At 46.9% G+C, this 10933-nt stretch overlaps 1 long non-coding RNA gene across 1 annotated transcript; it reads left to right on the top strand.

Moving 5' to 3' along the window:
* The first annotated feature begins 6496 nt into the window (after window positions 1–6496).
* Window positions 6497–10933, top strand: LOC149347801 (uncharacterized). Its single transcript, XR_016292213.1, has 3 exons — window positions 6497–6711; window positions 6799–7226; window positions 10882–10933. It is a non-coding gene; the product is annotated as an uncharacterized LOC149347801 (long non-coding RNA).

The following is a 10933-nucleotide window of genomic DNA, read 5'->3' as shown; positions in this document are numbered from 1 at the left end:
TCTCTTCCAGGTCAGATTGTAAATCTAAACACACATTTGAACTCAGCAGTCTTTAATACCCCTGTGTGCCAAGTTTCAATTAGTTATGTCGTCAAAGGAAAACAGGTTATTACTGTTAGGAGATAATCAACTTGTACATAGCTATTTCATTTGTTTTAGTTTCCTGGAAGAAGCGGCGATCTTAAACTATAATATCGCTAAAACTTACTGTAAAAATTCTTACTCTGCTCTGACGAATTTTCTGACGCACCTCATCCTTTTTCTCGCACCTGAGAAGAAAGACTGAGGTTTTTATTTAGTTTCTTGGGCTCCTCTGAGTCCTTGTCTGGACAAAGACTCTCACCAAGGATACTCAATTTTTGAAAGAAATTATACCATGTGTTTGGCGCATGATGGTCCGAGTTGCTTATGCGTCATAAAACCCAATAAAATATAATACAATGCCATTCTAATCGCTACTTCTACTCATTTTCCTTTAAATTGAGTCATACTTAGTTCAGCGCCTACATCCTATCCCCTACAAGTGGAGAGGGTGGCGTAAGTGGAAAGAGGGTATAATCGCGAAAGGTGGAAAGTAGTCGATGTGGCCCTTTGCCAGGTTTGGAGTGCGACGGGGGAGGGGAGGTGGAAAGCAAGGACGGCTGCAGGTGTCGGAGGCGGCTGGAGCCAGGTCTGGCCACATGAAAGGCGTGACGACGGTCGGCACCTGGCCTTCCCTCCAACGGGATTTCTATGCTATAACATAATAAAAGCATAGAATGCGAGAGGCATAGCACCATGCTTGGAAGCACTGCCTTTTTTCTGTCTAAACAGCAGGGTAAAGATGGCAAAACACGGCCGACTTACTAACGCAACGCAATAAATAATGGAACCAAGAATGTACCGGCTTTGTCTTCTAAGCTGTGTAGTGGGGCTCCAGTAGCATTCCTGGGATCCGTACCCATCGCAGTGGCCAGAACCATATATCTTCTTGCCTTCAGCCATGTTGAAACGCTGGCGATGCAATATGAGCCACACGGTGCAGCTCGGAAGCAAACTTTTGACAAAAGTTGTACGTATTTTGTCCCGCTGACTATGAATACTCGCTTCTAGACAACTTTTTACGAAGCAACGATGTAAAATTGTCGAACATGCACACATTAACGCTATTCGGCAGGGATGTCAGAAACTGTATGTCGTTCATGTCTTGCATCTCCTTTTTATTAGTTCAATATCGTATCACTTGCCTTGGCACATGCAATCAACAGCTCGAGTACAGCCATCGTTTTGTAATTAGGGTTGGGCTTTTTTTGGCGAGAATAGCTTTCGGACCGCTGTGCCCTAGAGACGGTCATTCTGCTTGCGTCGCGTCTTGGCGGCTCCTCCCAGAAATCATGGGCGGCTGCACCTCTTTCCGAGGACTCAATGCTTAATGCGTTCTTGCGTGCGAATGTAACAAAACACACCTCACTGGATGGCTCATTGTGCTAGGGTGGTGCAAGGTGTCAGAGTGCAGGACGTTGACCGTGGCAAGAAAGGGACACTGTCACACCTGTTCTGTGTCAAACTGCAGGGTGCCCGCTACTGTCTCCCGTCAGGCTCGCACATTCCTCGCCGCAGAAGCACGGGGCGACTCACAAAACTGAAGAAACACCGCTGAGCGCCGGGGATGCATTCGTCACGTGGGTGTCAGCCACGACGCCGACGAGCCCACCTTTTTCGCCCTGACAGCGTTGACCGGGCGGGGAAGAGGAAGCCATTCCTTGCAGGTAGGAGTGCCACCTTTGTTGCGCACGTGACCTACCCGCGCCATTCGAAGCTTCACTGGACCCACTTTTCCCCTTCGCTGTTTTAGAGCGCAGCTCCTTGGCACCCGTTTCTGGGTTTCGCGGCCTCGCAGTTGCTATTGTCCCTCGTAACCAGTTTCGCAGTTATTTCACCCTTGTGATTCAGATCTGCGGCCACTACCTGCCCTAAGTAGACTTAATCCCTTGTCAATTGCATCTCCTTACTACAAACTGTGAACTCATTTGTGTTTTCACTAGGGGCGGCTCAAAGTTAAGGTGGGCAGATGAGATTAAGTTTCTGGGGACGGCTTGGCCGCAGCTAGCACAGGACAGGTTTAATTGGAGAGATATTGGACGCGCCTTTTTCCTGCAGTGAGCATATTAAGGCTGATGATGATGATGCGGTGCAGTGGTTTGGAAAAGCAGGAATTGGGAGCACCAAAGGGGCGAGTGGAGTGATGCCACTCTACAGCGCCGAAAAATTTTTACTTGAAAATTTCTCTAGGGATTATGTGCTTTCGGCGTATTTTCAGCCCACTTAGGCTCAAGGGCGGGCCAAATTTGGAATTTGTTCGCTCGTATGCTGCAATGTGCTTCCTTTTCTTCCAAGACATGTGGTTATGTTACTGTTCCACTACAGGCTGGAAATTGCATATTGCTCTCGCGAAAATTGTTTCGAATCAAAAGTGGGCAGTAATCATCAGTAAGAGTTTAAATATGCTTCTGTACCACGTACCTTTACTTGGACGCTGTATCTCGCTGCATTGTGTTTACCTCCCAAATGGACAAGTGGCATCTTTCGCTTCTGTTTCTAATAACTGACTGTGTTCACAGCTGTTTAGGTTAGGTTAGGTTAGGTCAGGTTAGGTTAGGTTAGGTTAGGTTAGGTTAGGTTAGGTTAGGTTAGGTTAGGTTAGGTTAGGTTAGGTCAGGTCGGGTCGGGTCGGGTTGAGTTGGGTTGGGTTAGGACAAGTGACATCTTTCGCCTCAATTTCTAATAAGTGGCTGTGGCGAAAATTCATCAGCTAGTTGTTGATAGTAACACATGTGAGAGACGCAGGTGCGGTCTGGTTCTACAAGAAGCCAGCTGCGCGTGCGAAATGGCAGATGTGTGCGTGCTTGGCAGCTACCGCCATCTGTCGCATGAGCCTGTCACTAACTGGAACTGCGCATGCGCAGTAGGAGCTGGTGGTTTTGTATTAAGCCAGTGGAGCTGGAGGAGAGGAGGAGCGCAGGCCCAAATGGCATTTTGGAAAACACGGACTGTGCTCAGCTTTTGTCATGTCTTGAAATGTTGCCAGTAAGCCCGTATTGCATTCTTTTTAACTGCAATGCTTTGGGGGCGATCAGCAGGACAGATGTTGATGTTTGAACATGATGGTATTGCTTTTCACGTTCGCACTGATGATCCCAGTAAGTTTCAATATCCTCGTGCACTTGATATGCGATTTTACCGACGGATTGGCATTGTCGCAGGCGTACATTAGCTGCTAAAAGCGCAGGGTTTGTAAGCATGATGCGTCACACTCCAACTCTCACTTCGCTTGCACTTGCATGGCGCTCCTCTGGAAGCGGTACGAGCTCCTTCTGAGGTGCATGAGATGGTGCAGCTTGCCGAGACCACAGGTGCTTTCCTAAGACCGTCTTTACAGTTCGTTTCGCGGCTAAGCAAAGCTAAGGAATAGATTGTCTGGGCCTCCATAGAGGTGACATCAGTAATTGTTGCTTTTTTTGGCAATAGTAGATAAAGTTAGTAAATCTGTTTTTGTTATCAATCCCGGCTGCTAATTAGCTCGATGTGCACTTCGCCTTCGCAGCAGAGCTATCGGCGCATTGGATGTGGCACTACGTCGGAGGTGGGCAGAAAGTCGGACCCAGGATCATCCTGGCCGCAGCTCCGGAGCTTCTGAGCAGGCCAGGAAGGTTGGCACAGATCGGCCTCTCTGATACCTCCCTACGTATCCTGAAACCATGAAGTGAACAAATGAGAAATTTATGTGCGCCATTAGGGACACCACACTGGGGCGCCCAGAAGGACACTGAACGCAGGCCACTTATTTGACGTGCCCGCAGGTACCGGCTGATGGTGTCCTAATGGTGGTACTAATTGTGGTGTTGGACTGAGTTGCTAAAGAAACTGTACAGTAGATTTATTTTACATTTTTACAAGAGTGCCTTAGTAACAGAGCATCAGCCCGTTAAATACCGTTCGTATTACCTAGATCCCTGGCTGGGGAATAAAGTTCTATGAACGGTGTCCAATCGGGGGCGCAGTTGTGGACACATGGGGAACCGCCCACAGCAGCGGTATCGTGGGGTCTGTAAAACTCTAAATATTGTGCAATATGAAACTGTGCCTGTCTCTCTTGGCCTTGGGCTCACAAGCCAAACGCGAGAACCATTGAGCCATAAGGGCGTGCCATCAGGAATCAGTACTAAGCTGTAGTAGTTAGTAACGGAGTTCGGCTGTTCACCGTGAGCTCGCTATTTCCATCGCAGCATTTCGTTGAAAGTTAAATTGAAAAACGGCTGAGTAGGAAGATTTCAGAGCACCTTTAGCATCTTTTGCTGACTACCAGCACCTATTATTACCTTATTTGCACGAATATATACTGCCTATACGGCACAAGTTATTGCCAATTACATGTGCTGCGTTGGTATTCTCACTCACTGATGCCAGATTAGGCTCTCTTTCCTCATTTCTTCCTGCACTAGAACTGAGTTTAAGAGGCCCATATGTACTGTGCGATGTCATGGAACGTTAATGAACCCCAGGTGCTCGAAATTTTCGCAGCCCATCACTACGGCGTCCTTCATAGCCTGTGTTGCTTCGGGACGTTAAACCCAAAAAAAATCAACCAACCAAAAAATGTACACACGAAGCCACATCTAAAAATTTCTCCTAAATACAAATCATAAGAGCCAACCGCTGATCCACACTTGTTCTTAGATTATGTAGAAACGTAAACGTAGAGAGCTTGATTGATCACGATCCAACTGGGCATTGTCTCATGGTGGCATTTGATAACTTTGTGGACAAATTCTCACCTGCTGTGTCTTTGAAGCCTTAATTTCGAACTGCATCATGGTGTAGGCTGACGTAACATTATTCATGCGTAGGCCGGCAGGCGTCCAAGCACACCCGGTCGCATGAAATTCCTTCGTCGCGTCGCGAGTGGAGAATCGCGGAGCCAGTCCAACGCTGCAGCCTTCCTTTCACTACAGCGGTAAGTTGTCATTGTCGAGCGAAGGGACAGCTGGCGTGGCATGTCGGTGGTAGCAGGGCTCAGTCCATGAGCACTAGGTCGCGTGTTCGACCGTTTCAACGTGAACCGGACTTTGAGATGCAAAAACACCTGCGCAGTGGAATTTTTGTGGTACTCTTTTATAGTAACCAACACATTGAAGTCATAAGTGCGTAATGTAATCTGGAAAAGGGAGTGAGGATTACAAGAGAATATTCTGTGGTTGTGTTCTATTGCTTTTTCTCCACTTCCTTATTCATGGTTGAAATAAAATTATTGATTGATTTGCATGCTCTGCAGCCAAGTTGCCTATAAAGCACAAGTGCAAAGCTCTGCACACAAAATGAGACAGCAGGAGTACACGCTTACAACATGCTAAAAGGAGGTAAAAATATCCCGCTGCGGGTGATCTTTCGAGCACCCCACTACCGGATGCCTCGTTGACTTCCGGCTCTTCGCTTATGCGCAACATCGATTCAAAATAGTGAAAATCATAGAGGGTGAGGAGCATGAAAAAAGGATGATTCCTTTTGAGTCAACGGCATTATACAGAGTAGTGGAATGCCTCTACCATATCTCCAGCTTTCATAGAGGAAAAAAAATTTGAATATTGGAATATTGTAAGCTACTGTTGTTGAAATATTGATGATGATGGTTCATTCTTCCAATGTCGTTTTTCCATCGCTCGCATCGGAGTATTTAAGACCTCAAAAAAAAAAACGAAGCGGCGCATTTTTGATCTGAGGGGAGATCTGCGGACATATGTTTACAGTGATATCTTTTAAAATAAGAAAACATCACATTCACCACCTCTGTCTAGTTTAAAAACGCTTTTGTCCAGATTTTCCGGGTGTGCACGCTCAAGACGCAAATTCTCGAGCATAGCCGAGTAACAAGGTACTGCGAAGGGCTAGTTTGTTTAGCACGGCAGAAAAGAACATCGCGAACGCAGGTCAACGGAGATGACCGACACAGGCTCTTACTAACCAATGAAGTTCATTCCAAGGTGCACACACAATATGTAGTCTCGCGGTAAGTAATCAGCTGAGCCGACATCAGGAGCGGTGGAAACAGCCGAATAAAAATTGAAGACAATTAAGTTTCTTCTTAAGTGATCCTTTCGCGGAGCCCCTTCACACACAAGTGGAGGCGCTGATTCTCATTTCTTTAAATTTTACTTAATTCATTCTCAACTTTAATTGAATGGTACGACGAAACAGCGCTAACGGACGGAACGGAAGAAGAAGAGACAAGCACATGCACTGAACTAACAACCAAATGAATTATTGTGAAAAAAGGGAGGGAGGAGGGGGGGGGGGGGGCCAGATGGGAAGCAAATGCGGGACGAACAAGATGTGACATACATACGGAAGCTATCAACGCATCCCAGATTACGAAAGGCGTGCTCCTGTGCTAATAGTCACCGATGATTGGTTTACACGAGTTACCAAATTCATGAATGTGAAAAGCCTTTGATACGAGGTGCAAGGTATCTCTATACTTCGCCATGATAGACGTGTGGTTCAGAGATGCCACAGTCTTTCCAATCTGCGGAATGAATGACAATGTTAATTCGGCGTAACCGGTTTCCAATATTCTTCGGGTGTTTGCGTAGTCGTTTATTTACGCACCGTCCGGTCTCCCCAATGTAAACACGGCCGCATGACAGTGGGACCTTGTAGACTACACCACAGCCACAGGTGGTCGAAATTTCCGGAGCCCTTCACTACGGCGTCCCTCATAGCCTCAGTCGCTTTGGGACGTTAAACCCCAATAAACCAAACCAGTTGACAAATTTATTTCGGTGTTTTTTTCTGACACGCTTATTTTCCACTTCCCTGGTTCACTCTCCGTCACAGGCCTCGCAACTTCAGAATAGCCAAAAAAGTATCAAATGACGACATCACCAGCAATCAGGATCACTAAAACATACCAAAGGTTAATTTTCAGTCTTTACATATGTTTTCAGCGCGCCTTTGTCGCTTCTTTCAGCCGAACTCTGGATAACATCCCCCTTGTTCTGCCACTGCAGGGAAGCTTGCAGCTGGTCAATCGCACGGCACTGGAGCCTTGTTTCCACTGCCCGAGTGGCTACACCGCACGTGGACCTGGCCAGCACCTCTCCACAGACATGCTTCGTGTGGCGCACTTGCATCGCGTGTGGACGCCTGCCTGGTGATGACTCTGCCCCCCACGTTTCCAGTGCAGTGCCGAGGTGCGAAGTATCTGCTGAGAGGATTGTTTTATGGTTTTATGGGGTTTCACATCCTAACGTGACTCAGGCTGTGAGGGACACCGTAGTGAACCCAACACCCGTAGTGATACCAACACAAACCAGCAGATTTCCAACAGGAAATTATCACCTGGGAAGGGATCCGGAAATTAGGCCACCTGCTAGAATAACCTGTATGCATATGATATTTACACTCGATATCTGTATGGGTAACCTGTATGAAAACCTGTATGGGCAACCTGCATAGGTGACCTGTAGGGATGAATGGGGTCCAGAAAGCGTTATAAAAATCTTTGAAAAGAAACCGAAACGGCCCTATTGGGTATTTGTTGTGCCGATCGGATGGTATCTAAACCATGGTGTGTTAAAAGAATTGCATTAAACGGTGTAGTTAGGCGGGTTCAGAAGGCTGGCTATAATGTTTTATTTTTTAGGCTCACTCTGGTATGCTGCTCGGCTGCTGACCTGAAAGACGCCGGTTCGACCCCGGCCGCAGCGGTCGCATTTCGTGTATGTACTGCGCAATGCCAGTGCGCGTTAACAAACTCCGGGTGGTCGAAAAGCCGCCACTATGGCGTCCCTCATATCCCGAGTACCCCCATTACCCATAACCCATAAACATCATATTCTGCCCCAGTGTGCTTTAGAAGGGAGCTCTGATATATATCCGTTCCAAGCCATTTATTCATTTTGCTTTCGATGAAATGATCGCGACATTCCACAGCCACTTATTCACTGTACAGGCATTCAGTAAGTCAAACATGAAATAGACGATATGCGAAATTGCTTGGTGGTCTGGCAACACCGCGCCCACAACTTCCGGTGTTCATCTTGGTTCGGGCGAGCTCGTCGAGCTGGTGCATCGTTTGCTATGCGTACATTCTTGATATCGGTATAGCTGTCGTGAATCTTGCGTGACAAATTTCAACAGGCAAGCTTCAGCTGCTGCGTTGTTTTCACTGCTGATATTTTACCAAATGTAGGTGCTTTCAGTAAGCACCAACTTCCTCCTACCGCGTCCTGAGCTTCGCTTGAAGTCTGGCGCTGATGATAGCCAGAATCGGCACTGGGAAGTATGTTGGCAAGTCGAACTCTGCGCCAATGCCATTTTAATTTGCGCATTAAAGCACCGGTTCAAGCATCACGCATTATCATGGCTATTTTATTCCCAGGTGGACGCGATTTCATCTGTTGGGGTAGAAATAAAAACTGGTATGGCGCAAGAAACGGGGACACAGAAGGCACACAAAACACAGGACTGACGCCGGGGTAGGGAGCGGTTATTTTGCGCTGAGTGCACAGATGGCGTGACAAACTTCTGTGACAGTGTGAACTTTCGTTCGCATCGACGCCTGGAGCTTCGTGCATTGCAGTATATTCACACAGGACCCTCGACCAGCGGCGTAACGTGATTCCGTTAGCGCAATGTTCAATGCAGATCCGCGGTTTTCAACGTCACCATTTCAGAGCCCGGCGCCGGCTGGTTTTCGCCGCAATTCGTTGAAACCGCGTCTTGCTTAAGACGCAGTTGAAGCGAGTATTCCGATGTTGTCAGTCGATATTAACAAAAGGAAAGTGGGCACATATAATTCAGAATATTGTAAGCAAAGACGCAGTTTTTTTTTTTTTTTCAGATTAGCACTGAGCTACCACGTACAGCTGTAGGTGCCTGCACGGACTCGATACGCTGGTCAAGCTGTGTATGCGGGGGGGAAATTCGCGTGTTCGGTTGCCTGCGACACTTAATTCGCTTCATCCCAAACCTACAAAAATTTCTTCGTTGCAAAACAATGTTGCACGTACTTTCTAGTTTGGAAATGCGTCCCACCTTCACAATAAAGTAGCTATATTTTTTATTTCAGACTTTCAGCGCCGGAGATCTCGAATGTATAATAATCCTCAAAAAATAAAGCATTCGCAACTCTTTTTTTTTATACGTAGGATGTATTGCTTCACAAAGACGCCTTAACGCGCATAACATATGCGGGCGCGATCACGTACGACATTATAAGAAAACAATGTGTGGGATCTTGCAACAACCCGATGGTCCAGAGAGATTGCTAGCCCTTCCAAAACGAATCGAACATGGGGAAAACTTAACTGCAACACGTAACAAACTAAGCAGTAATGTGCGTGTGGTTCTTCGAGTGCGCTTAGTACGCCACGGCATGAACAATCAAGGTTTTTAGATGGAGCGCACTGAGTGTCCATGGCCGCGATTTACCTGCACATTAATGAACGTGCTTCTTCGCGACTGGAATACACACTTGAGGAACACAGGCGTAGGCTCGCTCAAAAAAAAATACCTTCTCTATTACGTTCCTCAAGTATGCGTCTACATATATTCACGCCCGACCGGAGAGTTAATAAATGCACTAAATCGTCTTCTAATTTTGATCAGAGGCAACAAAGGCAGTGGTCCGTATCTTAATGTAAACGCAAATCACCTAGAAAGCTTTGTGCAAAACCAGCGCAGAAAGCGCAAGCTGTGCACTGAATGGCGTGCTGACACACGATAGCTCACATGGCATTTGCTGCTATTAAAACGTTGGGGAGTAAAGAAAAAATAGAAAAACGAAAAGCTCGAACGCACCTAGTTCTGGCACGCATCGTAGTTTCTTTGCATAGTGGACAGCATCGCGTAAGAGCGCGTCGTCATTCCACTTTTCAAACGAAGCGCAGCCGTTTTAACCCAACGCAGGGCCGCGGTTTCGTTTTCTCTACCGAACCAACATGGAGTACTTAGTTCTCGGAGCGCCGAGAGATGGCGCTGCGCATTTAGCATATCTATTATGTGCACCGATCTTGTGCCACGTGGTGGCGCAGCGGCTTTTCGACTGCGCCTGTTTCGAAACAGTGAAAGCCACAGTACCGTGGGGCACTGTGGCTTTAACGCCACCACCCAGAGGAAAACGGCGTTTTTGGGAAAACGGACGATAATGTGTTTAAGAAGCGTACGTTTCCATTGCGTCTGTTGCACAACTGATTAGTGCTTCCTTCTCCAATAGCAGTTCAAAGCTCTAATCTCGGTCACGGAGTTTCGATGACGGCGAAACGTGAAAGGCGCTAGCGCACATTGACGAACCGAAAGTGACCTAAATTATTCCGGAGCCCTCCACTATGGTGTTCCCACACAGCCCATTTGTCGCTTCGAGACTTGAACCCCGCAATATACGGTTTTTTCTTCTGAAAAATAGCTTTGATTTTCCCCAAGGTGTGTACTATATTTTTTAGATCGCATGGCAAGATCTTTTCCAGCCAAAATCCGCGTTTGAACAGTTGGCTAGGAAATAATTTTTACTCCAGTGTTTATCATAACAATAGGTACCAGCACGCAAAGCAATTTCGCAATTCACTTTGAGTGCCTGCTACCCTGTTACCTCGCACACTCGGAAGTTTGAAAGCTCACACAGGAGCTGGGACGTTACACCGAAAGTAGCTGCTATATAAAGCGGCAATAGGAAGAGAATACAGTCAACAAGCAAAAAGATGTTGCTCTTTGAAAGCAAAGCCGCGGTAAAAATTCATGCTCTCCTAAGAAATAGTGCAAACGAAAAGTCTTTATCATGGCAACGAATAGATTACCTTGGATTTGCTGATATCATCGGTGAGCGCCGACACGTATCTCAACTTGCAGGCAGCTGCCCTATCTCCCGTCAGGCTCGCCAATTGATCCCTCACCAAAGCAG

This window comes from Amblyomma mixtum, chromosome 4 (assembly GCF_055824585.1).
Source record: "Amblyomma mixtum isolate Tamu chromosome 4, ASM5582458v1, whole genome shotgun sequence".
NCBI lineage: Eukaryota > Metazoa > Arthropoda > Arachnida > Ixodida > Ixodidae > Amblyomma > Amblyomma mixtum.
This window is presented reverse-complemented; position numbering and strand designations above follow the sequence as displayed.